The 23,370-nt window shown below is 38.8% G+C and overlaps 1 protein-coding gene and 1 long non-coding RNA gene across 6 annotated transcripts in view; one reads left to right on the top strand and one right to left on the bottom strand.

The window, feature by feature from the left end:
• Window positions 1-23,370, bottom strand: part of TENM3 (teneurin transmembrane protein 3) — a 1,264,289-nt gene that overhangs the window by 399,561 nt on the left and 841,358 nt on the right. The gene's annotated exons all lie outside the window — the stretch shown is intronic.
• Window positions 4,667-6,799, top strand: LOC309378320. The gene is made up of 2 exons (XR_014172016.1): window positions 4,667-4,746; window positions 6,703-6,799. It is a non-coding gene; the product is annotated as an uncharacterized lncRNA (long non-coding RNA).

Below are 23,370 nucleotides of genomic sequence, written 5' to 3'. Positions count from 1 at the left end.
TACTTTAACCTGCTACCAAAAAATAAATCAGGGAGAAACCTACTGAAACGTGCATAGCTCTGGGGTCACCAAAGAAAAGTACCTTCTTCAAGTAAGATATCATTGCCTTCCTAGAAACAATACCTATCGGGAGGTAACAGTGGCCATTCTTAAAACCTTAGGGAGTTTAAGATAATTGAGACCTGAGGCATGTAAAGGATTTAAAGCTCTGTACGTACTATAAAAATTTGTCTAAAAATAATTTTAGCTAATGCTTAGGCAGACAACTCAGAATAGATACGGTATGTTCTCCCTTACCCACACGCATCAATAAGCTGGCAGCAAAATTCTTTATCAGTCGCCAAACTGTCTTTAAGGGAATCCTAATGCGGGTGGCGCTGTGGGTTAAACCACAGAGCCTAGGGCTTGCCGATCAGAATGTCAGCGGTTCAAATCCCCATGATGGGGTGAGCTCCCGTTGCTTGGTCCCTGCTCCTGCCAACCTAGCAGTTTGAAAGCACGAAGTGCAAGTAGATAAATAGGTACTGCTCCGGCGGGAAGGTAAATGGCGTTTCTGTACACTGCTCTGGTTCGCCAGAAGCGGCTTAGTCATGCTGGCCACATGACCCAGAAGCTGTATGCCAACTCCCTTAGCCACTAAAGCAAGATGAGTGTCGCAACCCCAGATTCGTCTGCGACTGGACCTAACGGTCAGGGGTCCCTTTAAGGTACCGTATATCACACATTACAGTAGTCTGCAATGGACACAGGTGTGAGGATCCCATGCTCATGTCCATCTCATGTGAGACAATTGCTCATATGTCTATTTATCATATATACTTTTATTAGAAAACTATGACTGACAGCAGGTTCCCAGTACAGGTACCTACAGTAAAACAGGCATGTACAATCTTCTGATATGAAATGCTTCAACTCCTCCTGCCCACACTTGAGTTATTGTGAAGAATCCTTAAGACTGGTAGAGGTTCCCCAATGGCCACTTACACAACCTTGTTAAATTTAATCAATGGAATTACATTCACTTTCTCAGGATTTACTGTCAAATATTATACTATAAGGTAATTGCCTATAACATCCATGATGGAAAGACAGAGTAGATAAACGGAGTGAAAAAATATTATCCAGCCGCTGATTTAGTGTGTAAGCTGGCAAGAGAGTTATTTAGCCAAATTGTTCTCCCTCAGCCTCAATTCTCTTTCCATAAAATGGGAACAAAAAAGGCACATGGTTGTAACAAACATTTTCCAAGTTAAAAGTGCTACATTAATTATGGTCCTTAATTATATATCACTCACCTATTTGTATATAGTTGGCTCAATATACAGATAACCAATATATATATTTATGGTATATTCATTTTTACTTTTGGGAGTAGAAATAAAATTAGTTTCAACTATGAAACCCTCATAGACTTTCTTAAAGTTCCATTTCCTCTGACTACAGAATGCTTGAAATAATTTCTAATAGTTATTGCCATCAGCTGTTAACCTCAAACATAGCTACAGGTCTCAGGGACTACATAATGCAAACTTTCAAGTTGATGCATCCAGCAGTATATACCAGCCTGACTGAAAAGTGGTGGGCAAAATAATTTCTTTCATTATACAACTGATCTTATGTAAGTTTACTAATAAAATTATGAATACAATATTGTATAATAATAATAATAATAATAATAACAACAATAATAGAAGTAGTTAAATAGGAAGTACCTAGTCTTGCTGCTTTCATGTCTATACCCTGTCAGTCTAGTGGCAACACATTCTGTTCCTGTCTGTCCAGGAGAACTGTTTCTAATTGATCTGACATGGAATTTAGCTGGAGATGTGTATGTTGCAACCCAAGCACCATCCCTATATGCTTTGTAAAGTGATCACCATATGGGCCTTATTTGAAATATTTGAGGTTTCCATCAATTTACCTTGGTTAAATTGAGCTGTAAATTCATCTCAAATTTATGTTTCCTGAGTACTGAATACTTTATGCATGTGTGTGTTGCATATGTACAGACATTTTTTTAATGGATAAATATTCCTTATAAGTTTTAAACAAAGGAGGCGTACACCAGAACTATTTTCACTTATTTATGCAATTAAAACACTCTACAATTACCATGGGGGTTTAAATAAAGGAAGCTAAGCCAAATGGAATGCATCATATTTGAAGCTGCTAGACAGTAATTCATTCAGTGCTACTTATTTTGGGTAAGGAGCAATTATGAATTCTAAAATTCTGCAGATTGGCTCCTATTTTAAAATTTAAAAGGTATAGCAACTCTTTGTTATAGTTAATAGTACTAAGTTATGAATGCTGATGGCCTTCTACTGCAGCCTTAAATTGCCTTGAAAAAGATACAGTTTCTTTAATTAAAAAAGCTGCACTGAACTAATCCCTCTAGCTGAAAAAAGAAAAGTTTTAAGCAATCTCTGCTCTGGGAGAGAAAAGCAGACAATACCATAACAGATCAGAAACATAAGCTATAGTGTGCAGCCAGGAGCACAGCAGGGAACTGAATACTGCTCCGACTGTGTCATTTTTTAATCCCCCATCCCAGTTTCCCCCGTCTGACCTCATGCTGAGATGAAGTTATCACAGAAGACAGCTTTACTCTTACCAATGAATCCAACCCTGGATCTGTATTATCCTTAGCAGATCAAAACACCGCTTTCATCAAATAGCATTATCTGCATAAAAGGCATGCAATTGCCTGATAATTTCACCCAAACTATGCTATTCATTTAAAGGACAAGAAGAAAAATGTAATTCATTCCTTTTCTTTTTCCTGAAAAAAAGCTAACTTATATACTTCACTCATGGGAACTTTTCCTTTTTATACACAAGATCTCAAGAAGGGGTCCAATAATTTTTTTTCCTCCCCGCCCGGTTTACTATTAATTATTGGAGTGCATCTATGCAGCTTGAGTGACAAAAGTATAAGGCATGAAGAAAGCAGGCAGAGAGGACCCTCAAGGCATGCTTAGCCAAGATTGTTTCCTTTAGCTATGCTTTCACTAGCCTAAACATAAAATAAAATAAAATGTGACATATGACAAGAGTCTAAATTTAAATGGCAGTAAAAATATTTGCAGAGGGAGCTTAATGATGTTACTTTCCATACAACTATAAAGTTAAATTGCTATATTTTTTGTATCACATAGAGTAGACTCTTTGCAAGAGTATAAGGTACACACAACACAAGCACATAAAAATTTCTGTAAGATCTTGGGACATCCTTAAAATTGTAGTTTAACAGATAAGGCAGTAGATTAAGAAGACAAAAATAGTGCAGTAAAAATTGTTGTATGCTCCAGCAAGAGGGCTTAATTATAAGTAGGAGTAAAATAATGAAAGGTCAGTGGGCTGAAGCTGAAATCTTAAGTAAGACTTACTAGGAAGTACTTAATCCAATACCTGGGATCCAGAGAACTGCTTGGGCATGCCCAGTTGATGCTCCCCACCCTTTTGAATAGCAGACATGTCACAAACTACTTTTGAAACCGCCCTTCAGTTCAAAATAGGTTTGTCAAGTGGAATAAGGGGCTGCTGTTTAAGGAAAATGTATCCAAAGTTCTCTTTGGCATGTGAAACTAGTTGCACAGTTCTTTGGATTCAGGCCAGGAAGACTTTCTGATAGTCCTAGATGCCGAGATGTTAGCAAGAAGGCTGGCATAATACACAAAATGCATTAGCTTTTCGTATACTTTGTGAATGTTCAAAACAACATTCTTGCAGCAGTTTTCAAAAAAGAAATAATCATTGAGGTCTACACATGGCATTAGACTTGACACAATAACTTCTGAAAGTGGCACTAATGGTGCAAAATCGGTATGCATAGTAACTAGAATGGGTCAAAAGAAAAGGGTTGAATCCAAACCAAATTAGGGAGCAATCCTAACTCCTGACCAGGGACCAGTGGGGCTGAATGGAGCAGCGGAGCCACCATCATATCTGAAGCCCTGCCACTCATGCTGGCCAGAGCAGAAGGTAGGTTAGTGTGTCCGTCCCCACATTCTGTGTCCTTCCCCACATTCTGGGGTGGGGGGTGCATCAGCTCTAGGCTAGCACATCAGAGAGGCCCAAATCTAGTCCATCACTGATAGCTGGGCTTAGGATCCAGCAGAACCTTGGCTAAACCAATTCTTCTCCCTCCTTGTAGCATTCTGAGGATTTACACTAGGTACTGGCAGTGGTGGGGGACAGCTCCTTCTGGGCTGTCCACCTTTGGTCCACATCCTGCACTCAGCTCACACCTGTGGCTCCCAGAAGCTGTCAGCATGCGACAGCAGTCACATCCTGGAAAACAGCTTAGACTGGCCAGCTAAACCAGGTAAGGGTTCTCAGATCCTTAACCTTTGTTGCCTTGCAGGATATCTTCAGGAGAAAAAGCTAAGGAGGAAACTCTACACAAATCAGGAGTGGAGTCCCTAAGACTGTTGGATGGGGCCTTGTACACCTTCTTCTGGCAACTCCTGCAGCCTAGCTGGTGGCAAACCTATTGCTCTGCTTTCCTTTGGACCCCATCAGCATGGCTGAAGAGGGGGTATTGATATCTGGGCAGTCCAGGACCTCCATACACACTGCCTAGGCTTGTGCTCCGGGGAAGTGATTTCGGTGCTGCGAATGCAGCAATTTGACTTCATCTCTGGGGCTGCACTCCATTGTCTCTTGAGACAGACTGATAGCAACAACAACAGATATAGTCTTGGACTCCTGGCACTGAAAACAGTTGCCAAGACTGAAATCATGGTGAGACGTGGCACAAATTAAATCCTGAAAACCAGGGCGTTGCTACCTATTCAACAAGTGGATGGACACAGAGATATCACCCGTTTAATGCTTCAGGATGCTACTACATGGCTCAGTTAATAAGATACAGATGAAATGGGGTAAAAGGAGCTCCATACGAATGCTAGCCTCATATACTTTGAAAATTATGGGCCACTAGCAATGTACACATAGGGTTTTTTAGGGGTATGTGATTAGCTTCATTATTCTGGAGATGGCCTCAATTTTCAAAAGTCTAAGAAGTAATGCCCTAGGGGATGTATAGGAAAGGATTCTCCCCTACATCTAAAGTTTAAGACAAGAATATTCTCAGATAAAGTTTTAATATGTTTTTAAATGGAAGCTCTTTGATGTTGCTCAGAAGTTTGCTACTCCAGTTGGAATCTCCAAAAGACTACATTAGTGGGCACAGTACAGGTGAAATATTCAAATGTACATTATATAATTACCTGTTTAAACCAAAACATGCTTTCATTTGTTCAAATTGCTATAAAATTTAATCAATCTGTTTGTCTATACAGTACACAAAGAGTTTCTTTCTATCTCAGACAAGTTGCCTTTCTGATTTTCTAAAATGGAACACCCTTCCAAACAGTTCTAATTATATGGCAGGAAAATTCATGTGACTGCGGTCAGCAGAACTTGGACGTGAGTCTCTAAATATCATTCCTCATCTGAATGGTAGACTGTGAGCTTATAATGGGTTTTATTATAATGGAAGACAACTCCTTACTGAATGACATCACTTGTTTTGCAGTCTATACTGATAGACTGGGGCAATCAGACCAAGTTTTTTTTGTCAACATAATGGTATTACTAATTCCCCTGTGGGTAACCTATTATGTACACATTAATATACTGATGTATGGTACTCATCGTATTGTTAAAGATTTAGGATCCTAAGCATATTTCTGTACTTAAAGGAAAGTGGAACAGACTTAGCTGCGGAGAAGACTATATAAAATGGTTGGTGCCAGCTATATTATCCCAGTACTCTGATATGTTTTGGTTTTTAAACTAGTACTCACACTCCCCAACCAGACTCCCCAACTGTAGTGCTGGAATTCTTTAAAAACAGAGGTCTGTAGAGTGAGCAGGAATGGGTGTCAGATTCTTGGCAGGAAAACCAACGTATTATTCCCAAAAGAGTTGGGAAGAATTATTAAGAGAATTACACAATGTAAATATACATGTTCAGTTGAAATGGTAGCTTACTGAAAATAACGTACTGAAAGATATTTAATTCACATGGAACTTTTGAGCCACACTGGCCTGGTTTGCAAGACACAATAAGCCAAATAATAGCTTGCCAAGACTATGCAAGCAAGCAGGCTCCTGGATAGGAGTTTGCAGCTGCTTTGCCTCTCTCTGGCCTTTTTACTACTTTAATGATAAATCAAGATTTAGCTTAGTGGATAGTCCAAACCCAGAGTTGTAGTTAAGCCGTAGCCAAAGCTTGTTTGTGAGCAGAGAACTTAACCATGAGCCCATGTTTGGAGGGCATGTTCCACTAAGCCAGGCCTTAGCTAAATGCACCATGGGAATAAAAAGGACAGGGAGGAGCAAAGTGGTTGCATGCTTCTCTTCAGGAGTATTCACATTCTCTTCAGGAGTATGCATGTAGTTTAGCTTACTGTGATGTGCAAACCAAGCCACAACCTAATTTGTGCCAGCAGATTCAAATACCCTGATTTTCACATTATGGTCACAATTATGATAATAGCTGTTTTATCAAACCTGTTGCTACTTCCATTGTTAGCAGCTAAAGATAGGTCTTTTTAAGGTTATCCTGAAGGACATTACTGTTGGCCAAGGCAATATTAACTCACAAGTTGTGTTGGCACATAGAATAACTTCTGATTGATTGGTGGAATGAATGATAAATGGGTCTGATTAGTATTTTATCTTGTTCCCCAGGTCATGAACCTTTTAATCTTATTCAGCTATACTAGAGAATATTCAATGTCTCTGAAATTTGGACTCTGAAGTCTTCACTAAACACAACAAATGTAAAGGTTTGGATTTTCTATTTCATTAATGTGTTTGGGTTGGCCACTACAGTGTAGATTTAAGCCTGACAAATCTATTTATTGTTCCACCAAAAGTGTCCAGTTGATGTTCTGTTCTTCACTCTCCACTTGCGTCTTCATGTGGAAACATTACAAAACTGAGATTCCATGTAATTATCCCTTTTGCTGAGATTTATTATTAATAATCAAAATGTTTGTGCAAAAGCAAACAACTTTTTGGCCATTTCAGACACATGCAAGGAAATAATATGTATCCTTAAGGAGACGGGGGGTGGGGAGCAGAACTGCAGTAGAAAGATAGAAGAAGCTCAAGCTGGAGTTTTAGGCTTGCAGTCTAGCCGGTATTTATAATGTCCTGTTCCTAGAAGTGCCAGAGAATGGTAAGAGGAGGGATGCTCTGGTCCCGAAGCAGAAAAATAAACATATTTCCAGCTCTTGCTCTTTTTGTGCGTGCAGATGCATATCAAGCTATGTTAATAAAAATTGCACAGTGCCTAACACTGAATCTAATATTGCAAATCCTGATGGGCAAGAACCCCAATATTAAGCAGGTCAAAAAAATGGCGATTCTTGCCAGAACTAAATTTAGTGCCATATGCAAAAGCAACAGGAAGCCAGAGCCCTCTCCCCACATTGCAAGCTGTGAACAAGGCTAAAACAGAACTGAGCTTATGCTAGCATCTTCGCAAGTTCAGCTAAATACTTGTTTTGAGATAACACTTAAGTTCCAGTGGGCTGCTTAAATGCCTGAGAGAATGAGACCTAACCGAATGGAGTAGTCCCTGTAGAAAACCTAAGTAAATTAGAGAAGACATAGACACAGCAATGATCACAGTGAAGATGTGCTGATAAGACTGTGATAGTACTAATATAAACAACAAATATTTGCTGTATTGTTGGAGGATCAGGCAAATTATTTTCACTTGCTGTATATAAGTTCATATTATTACCGGTAGTTCATTCCTCCCAAAAGAAATAGTAATGTAATGTTCTGTTTTTTTTTCACATTATTTTAAAAACTGTGGAGTCTTTGTGCTTTCTTTGTTTATTTCAAATACTTTAGTTTACCAGTGAACAAATGATGCAGCTGAATGAGACATACTAACTACAATTGATTTAGAAGACTCCATCTATATATCAATATGAAATACTAAACATTTTCAGATAATAACAGAAAGAAAGCTGCTAAAAGAAATACCTAGTGCCCCATAATCTATTTATTTAAACAATTTTCACTACTAATGTAATATTAAGAATGGAAAGCTGCCAAAACTTGGCAATCAGGAATCTCTCTGGCATAATAAAACCATGCCCTAAAACCGTAGCGGTAGAAATCAACACAGTCACTTTGTCTCCACAGTATACTTAACCATTTGCACTGGGAAGGTATCAACACAAAGACTGCAGAAAGACCTACACCAGCTAATGCAAATAGTTGCCTGATATCAACAAAGCTGTACTGAATCATTTTCTAATCCCCAAAAGTCAAACCAGGAGATCAGGAACTATCAGAATCATTGCAGAAGGTACAAAACTATTTCTTGCTGCATCTTGGATGTAGCACTAAAGTGAATTTGCACTCAGAACATCATCACAATTAAGCAGCCATGAGGTGTTTTCTTTTTTTAAAAGAATTCAGAAATCAACTACTTTGGCATTACTAAATGGCTAAATCATGTTGTGGATGTCACAATTGTAAGTGTGAATTAGAATTACAATGGCAGGTTCTCCATTTTATCATGTGTTTCTAGTGTTGACATAGACTTGGACACCTTGCAGGTATGTATCACAGCAGCCCAGGGAGATAGGAAGTAATTATCAAAGGCTAGGAGTCGTCAATACTTAAAACTGTAAGCCGTTTTTATCCTATTTCCATGAATAATGTTTCTTACTTTAAAGTGCACATGTAACACTTGGGGTGGGTGGGTAAAAGAAGAATAGCATATACAGCGGTAATAAAAGTAGTCATTTAGTTGAAGATGACTTGAATGTTTAAATATTACTTTTAATAAAATAAAGTTTCCCCAAATGAGTGCATAACAATTACAATACAGATTAATGTATGTAAGTGGAGTTTGGGGATTTTCTCCCCTTAAAAAACTAATCTTATCCAAAAGACTAGATCTTCATCGTAATTTGTCCTAAATATTTTATTGATTTCATAGCAGCTGCTTGAGTCCCCTTTTTAACACAGCAATACATGGACGGAGCAATCTCATTGATCTAACTAGGTCAGTGTTCCAACTAGGTTTTACACAGGGTGTGATACAGCTTCTGCTGTCTCTGCTTCTCACACAGAATACACAGATACACAAGCAGCACAAGGCAAAAATAGCCTCATTTTTACAAACGTTTCTTGTTGTATGAATCGCTCACTTGCCAGAATAGTATAATATGTGCTCAAGATGAGAATTTACAAGGTGCAGCTACAGAAATTTCCCTGGTCAGGGATGTACCTTCTGTAACTTCTCTGATCGTTGAAGTTGGAGCACTTATCTACATTACACTTCTCACAGAAATATATTATTTGTACAGTAGTACGTCGGGTTACATATGCTTCGGGTTACATACGCTTCAGGTTACAGACTCTGCTAACCCAGAAATATTACCTCAGGTTAAGAACTTTGCTTCAGGATGAGAACAGAAATCGTGCTCCCGGGGTGCAGCAGCAGCAGGAGGCCCCATTAGCTAAAGTGGTGCTTCACATTAAGAACAGTTTCAGGTTAAGAATGGACCTCCGGAACAAATTAAGTACTTAACCTGAGGTACCACTGTATGAGGAACATGGATGAGAACAAAAAATACGATGTGCTAATTGACTCAGACTTTGTCTTTCAACAAAAACTTCCAAATGTGCCAGTTTGGGCTTTTAGTGACCATTAGATTGTACAGAAAACAGAGTTGGTGATTAGAGTTTGGACTAGGACTTAGGAGAGCATGATTCAAAACCCCACTCAGCCATTGGGTAACCTTGAGCCAGTCACTGTCTCTCAGCATAATCTACTTCACACAGTTGTGAGGATAAAATGGAAAAGGGGAGAACCATGTACACCATTTTAAGCTCCTTGAAGGAGAGCACGGATATAAAATGACAATGGTAATAACACACACACATATACACTAATAGGGAAAGGGAAAGCAGTTGGAAGGGAAGAGAAGGAGAATAAGATTGCACCTGGCCTGCTAGTTCCAAATGCGCCTTTTGGTCTGAAGTATGGGGAATGAGAGACACAAGATGTCCCTGTGGTACTATGGCCATCCTCCAATGTTTTACTTTATTGTACGTTTTGAAAATAATTTTTATAGTTTTTCATACCCCCATGTGTAACTTTCAGGCAGGTATCTTATCTGCAAAGGCGTCCACTATGCTTCTTAACTGGCATACTATTAAAATATTTCAAAGAATTACAGAGAAGCATGAAGGATTGAGAAAGGGTATAGCCTGCTTAAAGGGGAATGTGGTGGAGCAAAGGAACTTTATCTGAATCAAAATGTATGTTAAAATAGCAGCATAAAGTGAACAAGGGCATTATTATTATTTTTTAAAATGTGGTATCTAACTCCTGCCCTGGTGTAGCCTTTTTACACTACAGCCATTACATTTTGACCTACAGCCGATTCAATGCTGGATTATAAAATGAGACAGAGAAGGAAGAGAACTCAATACCCTTTGGTTAGGGTATAATCTCTTAGTGAAACAAATCAAATAACTACGAAAGGAAGTTCAGAACTTCTGTTATTTGGTTATTCTGAATATCCAGTGGGGCAAGGCAGAAGGATATATTCACTGAACCATCCCTTGCAGCTACCTGCTGTTTGCCTCATGTTCAAGACAGGGATTGTGAGGTATGCCTCCACTGTGATTTACTGGGGAAAAAAGAAAATTTTCCAAATCACCTACCTCTTAACAAAGACACGGCTCATTCTGGATCAACTGAGATATGAAGTTGCCACTGAATTTAGACCTATTTCTATTGCTACCACAATGGAAACTTGAATGCATCACCACAGAGAAGGTGGTTTGTAGGGAGAGCTATGGGGCAATAAGGAGAAGACACAGCGTTCTTATATCTGTAACTTGCAGGCATTCAGTGAAGTGTCCATTGTTGTTGGAATGCACAGGCAAGTGGGAAGAGGAAGTGTGGGATGAGGCATTTTCCCTCTGCTCCTTATCAAGAATAAAGGTGAGATGGTGACAAGACCAGTCTGCCTTCAGAACAGTCTTAAAGGGAATATCATAAACATTCTGCCACTCCTTCTCAACAACCAGAGACAGGGAATACGATTTAGTGGGATACAGGCTTCTCATGCCTATCTAATCAATGGAACTTTTGCTAGCTTTTTTTTTTTACATCAAATATTTGTTAAAATATTCATTTAGAATCAGCTGCTGCATAAGTCAGCATATTTTTTTTAATTCATCCTTGTTAAAGTCTTCTAAAAACAAAATTAAATAATCACCACCACCACATACAGCCAATAAACTTAAATGGAAACATATATTGTGTATAAACTATTACTAAATATAAACTATTACTAAATAGACACGGATACTTGATTTTTTACTTCATTTTGCCAGTCTATCAAAAATGGCCAAGGTCTCCCTGTACATGGTGCCCACACTGATGTTTCCACAGAGAAGACCTACTGATGCATGCCATCATTTTAGTTATACTGCTGTGTCCAGGCAGTCACACTCATTGTCACAGATTGTCTTGGATTTTTCCTCCCCAAGGAAACTACTCCTATGAAGTGTGAAGCCCTTATCTGGCATTCTGTATGAAGACTCAACATTTATTTCTACAACCAGAAAAAAGCAAAATTGAAGAATATTATAATTCCATTTTTATTTAACCCTGGGGTATGCAATGTCACAGCAAAAATTCTTATTAACATAACTTCAAGTTTGTGTACATTGTAGTGCTTGGTTAAAGTATTCAGCCCAAACTTTACTGCATTTCAGGGTTCAGGTGGGCAAAACAATCTCTTAATATTTTTGTGATATTTGGGCAAATTTTCTCATATTTTTCTCTGTGTGTGTTTCTGTGTGCATGACTTAACACAATAGATATGGGGTGGCAAATGGTTGCTGTCTTTCTTTTACAGTGGTACCTCGGGTTACAGATGCTTCAGGTTAGCAGAAATAGTACCTTGGGTTAAGAACTTTGCTTCAGGATGAGAACAGAAATCGTGCAGCGGTGGTGCAGTGGCAGCAGGAGGCCCCATTAGGTAAAGTGGTACCTCGGATTAAGAACAGTTTCAGGTTTAGAACGGACCTCCAGAACGAATTAAGTTCTTAACCCGAGGTACCACTGTACTAGGAAAAACTTTTGTCACCACTTTAAGTGGCAGCAGAGCTGCAATTAACAACAAAGGTCATACAGTGTTCAACAATTGCAACACAGAACTCATCACTGAGAACAGCCCAGAAGGAATGAAACAAAGTTGTCCCATTCGTATTGGGACATTCTCACTGAGGAACAACATCAGTCTCTGTTGCTTCTTATTGTTGTTTTGCCACTACCTGAAGGAGTGATAAAGCTTTTTAACCACTTTTTCAAACACCCTGCCACCTCATATTTATCACATTAACTGTCCCACCAATAAAATAAAAGAAATTTCTCCAAATCCTCACCACAAGAATATGAAAATAAAAATAAAAAGGTGTGTGTGACTAATGGCTGGGGAGGATTTTACATCTAGCTGTGTATATTGTGCTGGTTAGGCTAGTTTCTGAAGGAGGCGGGAGAGGGGGCTTGTGCCCTGAGTGGCAGGTTGGTTGGTTGGGGGAGCAAATAACACCCTGCTCTGATGCTGACATGCTCAGTGACTCTCCAGTTTCATAATCCCCAGCTGGTTTCATTTGTCAGCAATCCCACGGATGCAGCAAGTGTGTCTTTCTACAGTCACTCACCTCTTCTAATAAGTAGAACCTGGCTGGCGTCCTCAAGTATTTGCTGTGGTGGCACACCATTCTCCTCTCTCCCCCATGCTGCATTGTCGTTCCAGTTGGCTTTTGGTTATTAGAAGATGTGAGTGAGTGGGTTTGTACCCAGCCACACTGTCATTGTCAGGGCCTGACTGGATGATACATCCTTTATGTTCCAGCACTGAGGATGGACCCAATTGTCAGAGGACGTTAATGGCTTCTGCAAATGGGGAAGAGGGGCAGTAACAATCTTTGACTCAGCATAATTCCAAGGATGCCCCCCATCCATTAGGAACTGTAGCCAACACTGATTAAGGGTGGCCAAGTAAGACAGCAAGCAGCATGTATGCTGGTATTGCATTAGTGGGCAATTTGCAAATCAGAGATTTATGCAAGGCGATACATGGCTCAGGACTGGCTGCTGAGCACATATGCACAAATTGTTCAGTCGAAATGAGTATGAGTAACACCCTCTTTTTACCTAGCCTAACTCTGAGCTAGTAGTTTCTCCAATTCCTGTAAGAGCTTCCAGTCAAAGTTGCTTCATTGCTGAAGCAACAGATCTCTTCCAACCTCTAGCATCCTTTGGAAATTGATACCATCCTGAGTGTTAGGGATGGGACAACTAAAATATCTACACATATTTGTATGAAAGCCTTCATCTAGTAGTACTACCTGAACTCATCAAGTGTTTTATGAATAATCACAATTCTAGTCCTACATTTTAGGTTCATGGAGACATACAGAGGTGAACATTATTCTGCTTGTAAAATACAAAGAGGAAAGTAATTCACTTCAAACAATAGGTGATATGCTATTTATACTTATGTATCACACCATAATATGAATTAGCCACACTTGATCATAATTTAATTTAGGATGTGGACCAAAGGAAAAAAATAAAAGGGGAATAAAATATTTGGAATACATTATTCAGATAAAAACTTTCAGTCGTTGACAAGAAATGCCTGCTATTTAATAAGACATATGAAATACTTTAGTATGGTCTTTTTCATTATGTTTTATTTAAAATGTTAATGGAGCTTTTCTACAATTCAGATAATTTATTTTTGAATCACTTTCCCCTGGAATGATTCATCGTGTGTATGTACAGTAATATACAGTCAAGTCCCCTTAAAGAACATGCATCAATCCAGTTCCCTTTTGAAGCCTATAGTAAATGCCCTCTAACAGAGCACAGCAACATTACATAAATCATCTTATATGAAAAATTAACATGACATCAAATATTTATAAATATTAATGTGTATGTTAATATAACCAAAGCTGTAACAAACAATCATAACCTTGCCAAGTTTCCTAGGGCAGGCGCCGTTGATAATGATATCCATTATCTCTGGAGGACTGTACAATTATGGAAGAATATGTTGGATGCTATATTTCTTATCTGTTCTCAAATTCCTCCACTAAACACTCTACTTTATGTTTTATATTAACCCATTATTCACTGTTGTAATTATTCTTCCAGAGAAACAATTGGCTCTGTATGAGATATAATTATGGTTGTGAGTGGACAAGAGACCTCAAATAGCCTTAGATACAGTGATAATAAATAAAATCCCATTCTTTTTCCTACAGCATTTTTCTCTAGGTTATCAGATGCCCAGAGAACTTGTACCTCTGTTACTCACTGCCAAACTTTTAAAAGAAAATGTAAATGAACTGCAGTGTTTTGTTTTGTTTTTAAAAGCTAGCTGTAAGTGCCAATACTTATTAGAAGCCGTGGAGTGGAATCCTATGCATGTTTTTTTCACTAGTAAATCCCACTGATTTTGATGGGACTTACGCCCAGATAATGCATAGAGCACTGAAGCCTCATCTCTTTTTTAAAATAATAATGCTTCACATCACATGCAATTCTGCTGTTCAAAATGTGATCCTTTATAATTTATCTAACATTGTGTATACTCAAATTGTTTATAGAACAGGTCAAATCCCTTATCCTTGCTCCCTCATCACTCTTTCCCCCTGGTAAAAAGGAGAGGGCACTGGAGAAGTGTTTCCATATAACATACATTGACTGATCCTCGCTTTCCCCTGCACACCCCATATAGATTCAAGAAGAGGCACCATCTTGCACCTAAGATTGAGTGGGCCTAGCGCACATTGCGCATGTGTGATGTCATGTTCCTGGCATGCAATGCGGCATCACTAGGAGGAGGCCGAGTGCAGAGTCCGTTGCAGGGTGGCTTTGTCTCTTGCACTCAGGAGCAACCAGCCACTGAACCACGTTGTGCCCGGCTCTCCGCTTGGCCTCCTCAACATTGAGGGGGCCCAGCCCCCTGCCAGCCAATACTGAGGGGTCCGAAAACACCTCTGCCCCTAGGAGTTGGCTTGCCTGGGTTGAAGCCTGGTTTGAGGTCATAATTTCCTCCCACTTTCTTCTCTTGATATTGCTTACTGCAACTTCCAATGGAAACTGCTACCACTGCTGCTTCTGTTGGGAACTCTGAGCCGCATTCTGTATCGTGTGTGCTTCTGTTCTCTTCTTCTTACTGTAATGAACTGAAATGCCCAGAAGCTGGGTGGAAGAAGCCCTGATTTTTACTGGTATCTCCAGGCTTTGTCAGCAACAGCCTTTCTTAGGGGAGATCTCTAACTGGTTGCCATGCACCTTTATCCCACCCTTTCATTTACAGACTTTAAAGGTAAAGGGACCCCTGACCATTAGGTCCAGTCATGGCCGACTCTGGAATTGCGGTGCTCATCTCACTTTACTGGCTGAGGGAGCCGGCGTACAGCTTCCGGGTCATGTGGCCAGCATGATTAAGCCACTTCTGGCAAACCAGAGCAGTGCACAGAAACGCAGTTTACCTTTCCACCGGAACGGTACCTATTTATCTACTTGCACTTTGATGTGCTTTCGAACTGCTAGGTTGGCAGGAGCTGGGACAGAGCAACGGGAGCTCACCCCGTCGCGGGGATACGAACCATTGACGTTCTGATCGGCAGAAGATTGGTTTAACCCACAGTGCCACCCAGGTCTACCTTGCAGTTTTTTATGTTTCTCTAAAACACGGAATCAGGAACCAGATGGCCATTCAAGAAGAAACAAGCTTCCATTCAGTTTGGACTGGGAACCAATAATCCAAAATAAACTTATGTTTAATATTCACAATCTTTAGATTGTGGGCATGTATGTGTAATCACTGTCATAAACTGCAGTTTCATGTCTCTTTGCCTTTCAATCTTAAAAAAAATGTTTTGAAGAAATATTATTTTGGACACCAGGAAGATAATTATACATATCAATACAATACAGAAAAAGCTGCCTTATACCTGAGTATGCCTATCTAGCCCATTACCTGCTCTGATTAGCAGCAGCTCTCCATGGTCTCAAGCAGAGGTCTTTCACCTGCTACCTGCTCCTTCTAAACATGACACAGGTGCACAAATACCGAAAGGGTTGCAGAGGCTGCCTAAGCACCAAGTAGAAGCCTGACTCAGGGTTGTAGTGAAGAGTCTTGGATGGAATTATTCTAAGCAGTTTAGAATAATATAAATTACAAAATCAGTATGTACTTGAAATACATACACAATAAAATAATTATCATCCAAGCCTAACTCTTCTCAAGGTTAATATTTACAATAAAACAAGCCTGTTGAAAAGCATAATAATTAAAAGTTAAAAGAACAATTAATTAGAACAGGAAGTTCAAATTTAGGGAAATGCTTGAAAACAGGTGTGTTTTCAAGAATCAGCAAAACACCAATACTGATGGGCCTCTCAAATTTTAGCAGGGAGGGCAGTCCATAATACTGGTGCCACCAGTGAAAAAGTTTGTTTCTATCTGCTGATCTTAATGCCCTAACTCAATAGTGGAGGCAAATATTTTTTTCAAGTAACCTAGTCCAGTTATGCAGATGCAGCACCAATGCAGTTGGCATTACAATGACATGCGAGAGAATGAGAGGCAGTTACGCCAACCAAAGTCTTATAGGAATGAGGTGTAAATTGCTTATGCTGCAGAATTCAGTTAAAACAGTGCACACCTACACCCACCACCCACCCACCCACCCACCCACAGGAATGGTTTGACAGAAAGTGAAATGAAAAAGGAATATTTTTAAAACACAGTGAAACAATCATGAAGGTCCTTCTCACCACAAATTTGGCAACAATTTATTATTAGGTTTAATTTTGTTTAGATTTTCCTCCTAGACTGAACTGAGACTTTGTATCAATGGGGGGCAAATCCACTAATATAAAACTGAAGGGAATCACTATGTCACAGAATTTCTATGACTGCAGGGAAACATTTCTGCACCTTCACAAGAAATAAAGGTAAAGGTAAAGGTACCCCTGCCCGTACGGGCCAGTCTTGACAGACTCTGGGGTTGTGCGCCCATCTCACTTAAGAGGCCAGGGGCCAGCGCTGTCCGGAGACACTTCCGGGTCACGTGGCCAGTGTGACATCGCTGCTCTGGCGAGCCAGAGCTGCACACGGAAACGCCGTTTACCTTCCCGCTGGTAAGCGGTCCCTATTTATCTACTTGCACCCGGAGGTGCTTTCGAACTGCTAGGTTGGCAGGCGCTGGGACCGAGCAGCGGGAGCGCACCCCGCAGCAGGGATTCGAACCGCCGACCTTTCGATCAGCAAGTCCTAGGCGCTGAGGCTTTAACCCACAGCGCCACCTGTGTCCCGTCACAAGAAATAGTAGGCTGCTTTTTGCTGTACAGCCTTACAGCTGCTGCTGCATTAAGTGCTATAAGAGAGAGAAGACAGGACATGGCGTCCTTGTGCACATAGGCTATGCCCATGTTTCATTTCCAATGTACAATACAAGGGTACTTCAACCATCTTCTGTATAGTTTCCCTCCCCACTAAGGGTACTTCAACCATCTTCTGTATAGTTTCCCTCCCCACTTTTTATTAATTTTCAACAGTTATCCAGGTTAGCTTTCTTACAGCAAAATAAACACAAGGCTATATTTTTCATATGATACACATAGCATTTGTTTTTACCCTTCTGATTCTTACTGTAAACAGATTACATGCATGTGGTCAATGCAACTTTTTTGGTAAATATACTTGAAATGATGCGTACTGCTCACAGTCAAACAAGGAAATCACATCATCCCATACTCGTGATACATCTTTGCTAAATAATGTAATCCATGGCAATAAATAATGGACACATTTTATTGCAAAAAACCATGCAAAAATAACACACACACACCCATATCCTGTTTACTTTAAGCTAGCGTTTAAAATGACATAGTAAAAGAGCACAGATGAACATAATTTCTGTAGTAGAAGCTATGCTACTTTAGCTGGTTGTTTTTTGGGTAAGTAGGTGGAAACTATTATTTACATTGTAGAAGAAGAAAAAGATTTATTAAATTTCTCCTTATTAATGCATGCAACCCAGTCAAAGCCAAATACTTTGAAGTTCCAGAATCACAATTTGAGAAATGTAAGCATACATTGATGACACTTCAAAGTATTTAATTTAGGCTGGATCTTGGCCAGTGTTATCCTTCATAGCCCTTAAAGTTTATGGAAATAAGTAAATTAATCAGAGTTTAAAATGTCCAGATATGTTTTGTTTGGAAAATGTGCCCTAATTGCACAGAAAAACAGAATATTTATATATCAGAAACAATTACATCAAGAAACAAACATAAAAAAGCCAAGTGTAGTTAGCCAACCAATGATATTTTATCAGATCTCCCCAATAGTTTACCAGAGTTTGCTGCTCATCCCAAAATAAAAAGGGAAACATTAATATAATATTTTGTGGTTCCCTTTAAAATGTTAAATTTGTAATGTACAATAAATCATTGGGATCATAGTGGGGTGGGGGGCTTGCTGGGGGTTAGACATGATAAAAAGGGCAGAGCATTTTACTTAAAATAGTAAAAGCACAACGTGTTATGGTTAGTGAAGAATTAGGTTTAGAAATTATTAAACATCCTTGATAGCAGAAGTCATGCATGTTTATCAGGGTGGTAGTTTATCTTCCTGGACAGCTCTGAGGCATCCCATCAAATATTCCAAGCAATTTTCTGGGCACTAAGTAAGGAGCCATATTCCCCCATGGAAGGATCTTACTGCTATACAGCAAGATGTGCTATCGAAACCAAAACACTCAAAGAACTGAAGGCAAGAAGAAGGTGGCAGTGAGAAAAAAAATGCAATAAATGTTCTGGATTAACAGAAACTATTCTGCTATCAAAGCAGACACTCTGTCCTTTTTCCATTAATACAAATTATTAGCTAGTCAATTACCATTAAATGCTCAGACATAAGTATTGTCCTAATTGTACTATAATAGCTAATGAGTCCTTAACAGCAAGGAATAAGCTTCAAGAGACAGAGTTTCCCCAAAGTTATATGAAGGGGCCTCTCTCCCTTGGTGTTACTGACAGAAGGCAGAAGGGACTGCTGCAGGCACAGAGAGCAAGTCACTTTCTCGAAGGCAAAGGCTTTCTTCAAGAGGAGATAGGAGGCTCTGCATAAACAGTGGGAGATCTCTGTTCAAAGTAAGAGAGTCAAGAGCTCTGTTCTCACTGATTAACATGTATAATAACAATTCTCTGCTCTTTCATTCATAATTATATTTTAACTTTTTAACTGGGGATTCTTATTAGCAGAAGTACTGTATTAGGCAAAAAGATGCAGAGTCAAGCGGTGGGATTATCTTTAATTTATCTCTGGAAATGAGGCTCCTGTGCAAGATGAGGACAAAACTGATTATGATTGTATTTATTCCTTCTTTGTTGCCCCTTTTGTAGCACTAGTTTAAGCAATCAGGCTGAGCTCATACAGAAATGCTTCCATTAATTCTCTCTCTAGGTTGCACAAAACTTTTCAGTTCATATGCATCGAATGATGCTTTGTGAAGTGATTCTGCTCAGGAAATAAGGGACAGGGCTTTCCGCACATATGCCAGACATATGAATAATGGTGTATAAACTGAAGCTATAGCTTTGATATGTCCATACAGCTTGGTGACTGTATTTCATGCTGAATGTTATTAAGATGGGCACGCTGTCAAGTACAAGAAATAAAGATGTTAAACAGCTTACTGTGGAAGCTGATACATGTTTACTCAGAAGTAAGCTTCACTGAGTTCAATGGGACTTATTCCCAAGTGAATGTGTATAGGACTGCCACTAAGTTCCATAATATTTAATGTGTGCATAGAATGATGTTGAAATAGTTTGGATTATCAGAACTATCATAATGTATACATACAACATTTTGCACTATGACCAATATTTTTGAGATATATTATATATGACAGAGAGTTGATAATACAGCAAGTAAACTAGGATCAGCGGCTTTTTTAAAATGACTTGACAAATACACAGAGGATTGGTTTTGCACACAGAACAGTCCAATGCACGATTACTCATAAACAAGCTTGACCGTGTTCAATGCAACCTTGCTAGCCGTATCTGCAAAAGGGGTTGAATATCACCATCGTGTATTGAGTGGAGTTGCACCTAGAACGTTTGGCTCAAACAGATGTTCGACAGAATGACTGACTAAACTGACCTTTGGTCTGATCCAGCAAACATTCTGGTGGCAGTAAAGGGACGTACAGCGATCACCATTTCCTTGTTTCTCTGTGTACTCTGGATCTTAATTTTAGTACCCAGAGATTGGATCAAGTGTTATAGATGGACTAACTCCTGGCCAAAACAAAATTATTGCAAGCTATGTCTCAAACAAAATACTAGCTGAATTGTTATTGGTGTAATAACCTTTTTTTATTACTGTAATACAAATACTGTATAGGTAACATAAAACTGGGTTACAGAAATGGAGTATGATCCAACTACATTTTAAGCACCTTTAATTTCAACCATAGAGAATTCAGCTCACACTTAACTCTCCTAGTAAAAGTAAGGGGACTTTAAAATGCTTCACTTTGGCTGGACCATGCCTTCTACGCACCAGTAAAGGTATTTTAAGACATAGGTCTCTACTGATTATTCTATTCAGTCTAGGTTAGAGACAACTGCTGATAAATCCAAGACTCAACTTGACATTATATGCACAGGTTTCTAACACTTCCCTGTTGGTTGTTTGTTTGTTGCTTGCTTTTAACCTCAGGAGGCTACTCTTCAGAAGGCTGGGAAACGGATGCACCCTTTCCCTCATGGTCTTTTTTGTGTGTACTAAAAATTGCTTTTCAGAACCCTGGGGGAGAAAGTGCAATTCAAGAAAGGGTATATTCAATGAAAAAAACCAGACAACAGGGAAATGATTAAGCACCTCCTCTCCGCTGCTATCCTCTGCCCCAAACCTCAGCCTACTGAAACTTTTGCTGCTAGTGGTGGCTTTTCTGATTTTATTCTAAATCAGGGTGATGTTTACACACACCTACTTGTAGCAAGTGGTTTGACATTTAGAAAATACAGTAGTGGGAAAACATTTTTTTTTGCCACTCAACCATTCTTAACCTGTCTGAAGAAACAAGTAGGACCTGAAAACAAAGAATTCTCTTTCCAGAGTCTGAAAGCGTTTTGGGAAAATGTATCAATATATAATACTAAATACTAATTTGAAGAGAGTTAACTTGAGAAGCTGCACAAAATGCACGTGCCGCTATCCTGCATATATGTACACAATACACACAACTGGGATGTGTAGAAGTAACCATTATTCAGAAGACAACAAAGGAACTTGAGTTTGATCTAGTTATCAGTGGACTCTGCTTGTAGTGGCTTTGTTCCTACATTTAACTTTATGACATTCATAGGTTTTATTCTCATATGCATTGCACTTTTCTCCCATTAATCATAACAACTGAAAGTTCCAATATAGGAACCTATGTTTGTATATTTTTCTAGACCTAGAAAACTGATGTTGCTGGTTATTACCCTTTAGTATGGTTGGAACAAGGTTATTATCCCTATGAATGTTGAAAATTGGCAACTCCGGTAGCTGTTTCCATTTTGTGATCATACACTTTCAGTTTTTACATGCACACCCAACACTCAAACAGAAAAGTGGACTTAGTTTTGTACCTGTCAAATAAAAAAAACAAACTAGTCATAGTAGACCTATATGGCTCCAAGGGTTTAAAATATTTAATCTCAAGTTATATTTTAAGAGTCCAAAGGTACAGCCCTGAACATGAGATTATTAATTCTGTAGAAAAAAATTAATCTACAGGGATTATTTTCCCCCTTAATAATTACAAATATTTTTTCCACTGTTCGTCCAGGAACCGGTTGAGTTCTGAGTCAATATTGCTTTTATAAATTGCACAGTACCAATTTTAAAGACAAAGCAATAAACTGAATCATTTCCCTAATGACTCTGCCAAATTATTTCATATATATTTATACTTGGGAGCCTTTCAATGAGTCCTATTAGTAAACATCATATTCACAAAAAAGCTTGGCACAGCTGTACCATTTATGATCCATTTATAACACTTTCCATCGAAAGCAGAGCAATTTTAATCACAAACATTCCATATGAGAAAAAGAAGAATCCTCAGTGGTTACATCTGAGATAACATCAGCACACAGGTCAACTTCAGACATCATAGTGGTCACATGAAGGCGTAAGTATAGCAAAGATCAGGTTAATCGGTTTCTGAATAGGGAGTTACTTTCTTTTTTTATTTATTAATGTGCATTCAACTCAGCTAATGGATTTAATATAAGGGTGGTGCAGGGAGGGAAGAAGAGTCACTAAATCTCAGACTTCCATTTTTTCATTAATATTAATATTGTCTTCAGCCGGAGCATATTGGTATTATACAAACTAAGAAGTTATTATGGGACAAAGTGCTTGCGTTCTGTTGGTATGTGGGTTTGTTTAAAAGGTCGAACATATGAATGCAGAAATAATTTTCTTCAGTATTCCTAGACTATGGGAAACTGTGGAGATGCATGTGCCAATCAAGCAGTGTGCTTGTTAGGAATAAATGTATTTTAACAGGATGTGAAAACCTCACTCAGTGGTTCAACTGAGCAAGGAAGAATCTGCAGGAAGGGGCATGCCAGCCCTGTAACATCTGATTTGCAAAAAAAATAGGTGGTGCTACTCTTGTGTCACCTGGGACTTCTACATAAATAGAAATATAGCTGGCCTCATTTTCTTGCAGATGAGGTGTATTTGATAGCCTTGGTCTCCATAAGAACATTTAAATATTTATGTCTGTCTGTCTGTCTTTCTGTCTCTCTAATTTGTTCATGCAAAAATACTTTTACTTCTACTCATACTTTAAATCAGTGCTTTTTTCTGGGGGTACGCATACCCTTAAACATTTTGTGAATCTTTGTACTTTTGTCCATTTACTGTATTTATTTTTCCTGATTTGAACTATAAAATGGTGTTTTTCTTGAGTCAAAATGAGAGTACCCCTAAACATTTTTTTAGAAAAAAAGCACTGCTTTAAATTATCTTAGACCGCAATCCTATTCACACTTAATTTGAAGAGAACACAGAACTCAATTAAACTTATTTCCTACAAAACATGTATAGAATAGGGCTAAACATTACACAAATAATATCTATTTTGTGTATGCACCAAAAAGTCTGTGCATGCAGGAAAACTTCTATAGGAAGTGCAAAGAACAAAATATTAAATAACAAATGAGGCGTTCAAAATGGCAAAAGTGAAAGCATTTTTTTC

Source organism: Podarcis melisellensis (assembly GCF_964234715.1).
Source record: "Podarcis melisellensis genome assembly, chromosome: 9".
Taxonomy (NCBI): Eukaryota; Metazoa; Chordata; class Lepidosauria; order Squamata; family Lacertidae; genus Podarcis; species Podarcis melisellensis.
Note: the sequence above shows the minus strand (reverse complement) of the source record. Positions and strands in the feature narration are given on the sequence as shown.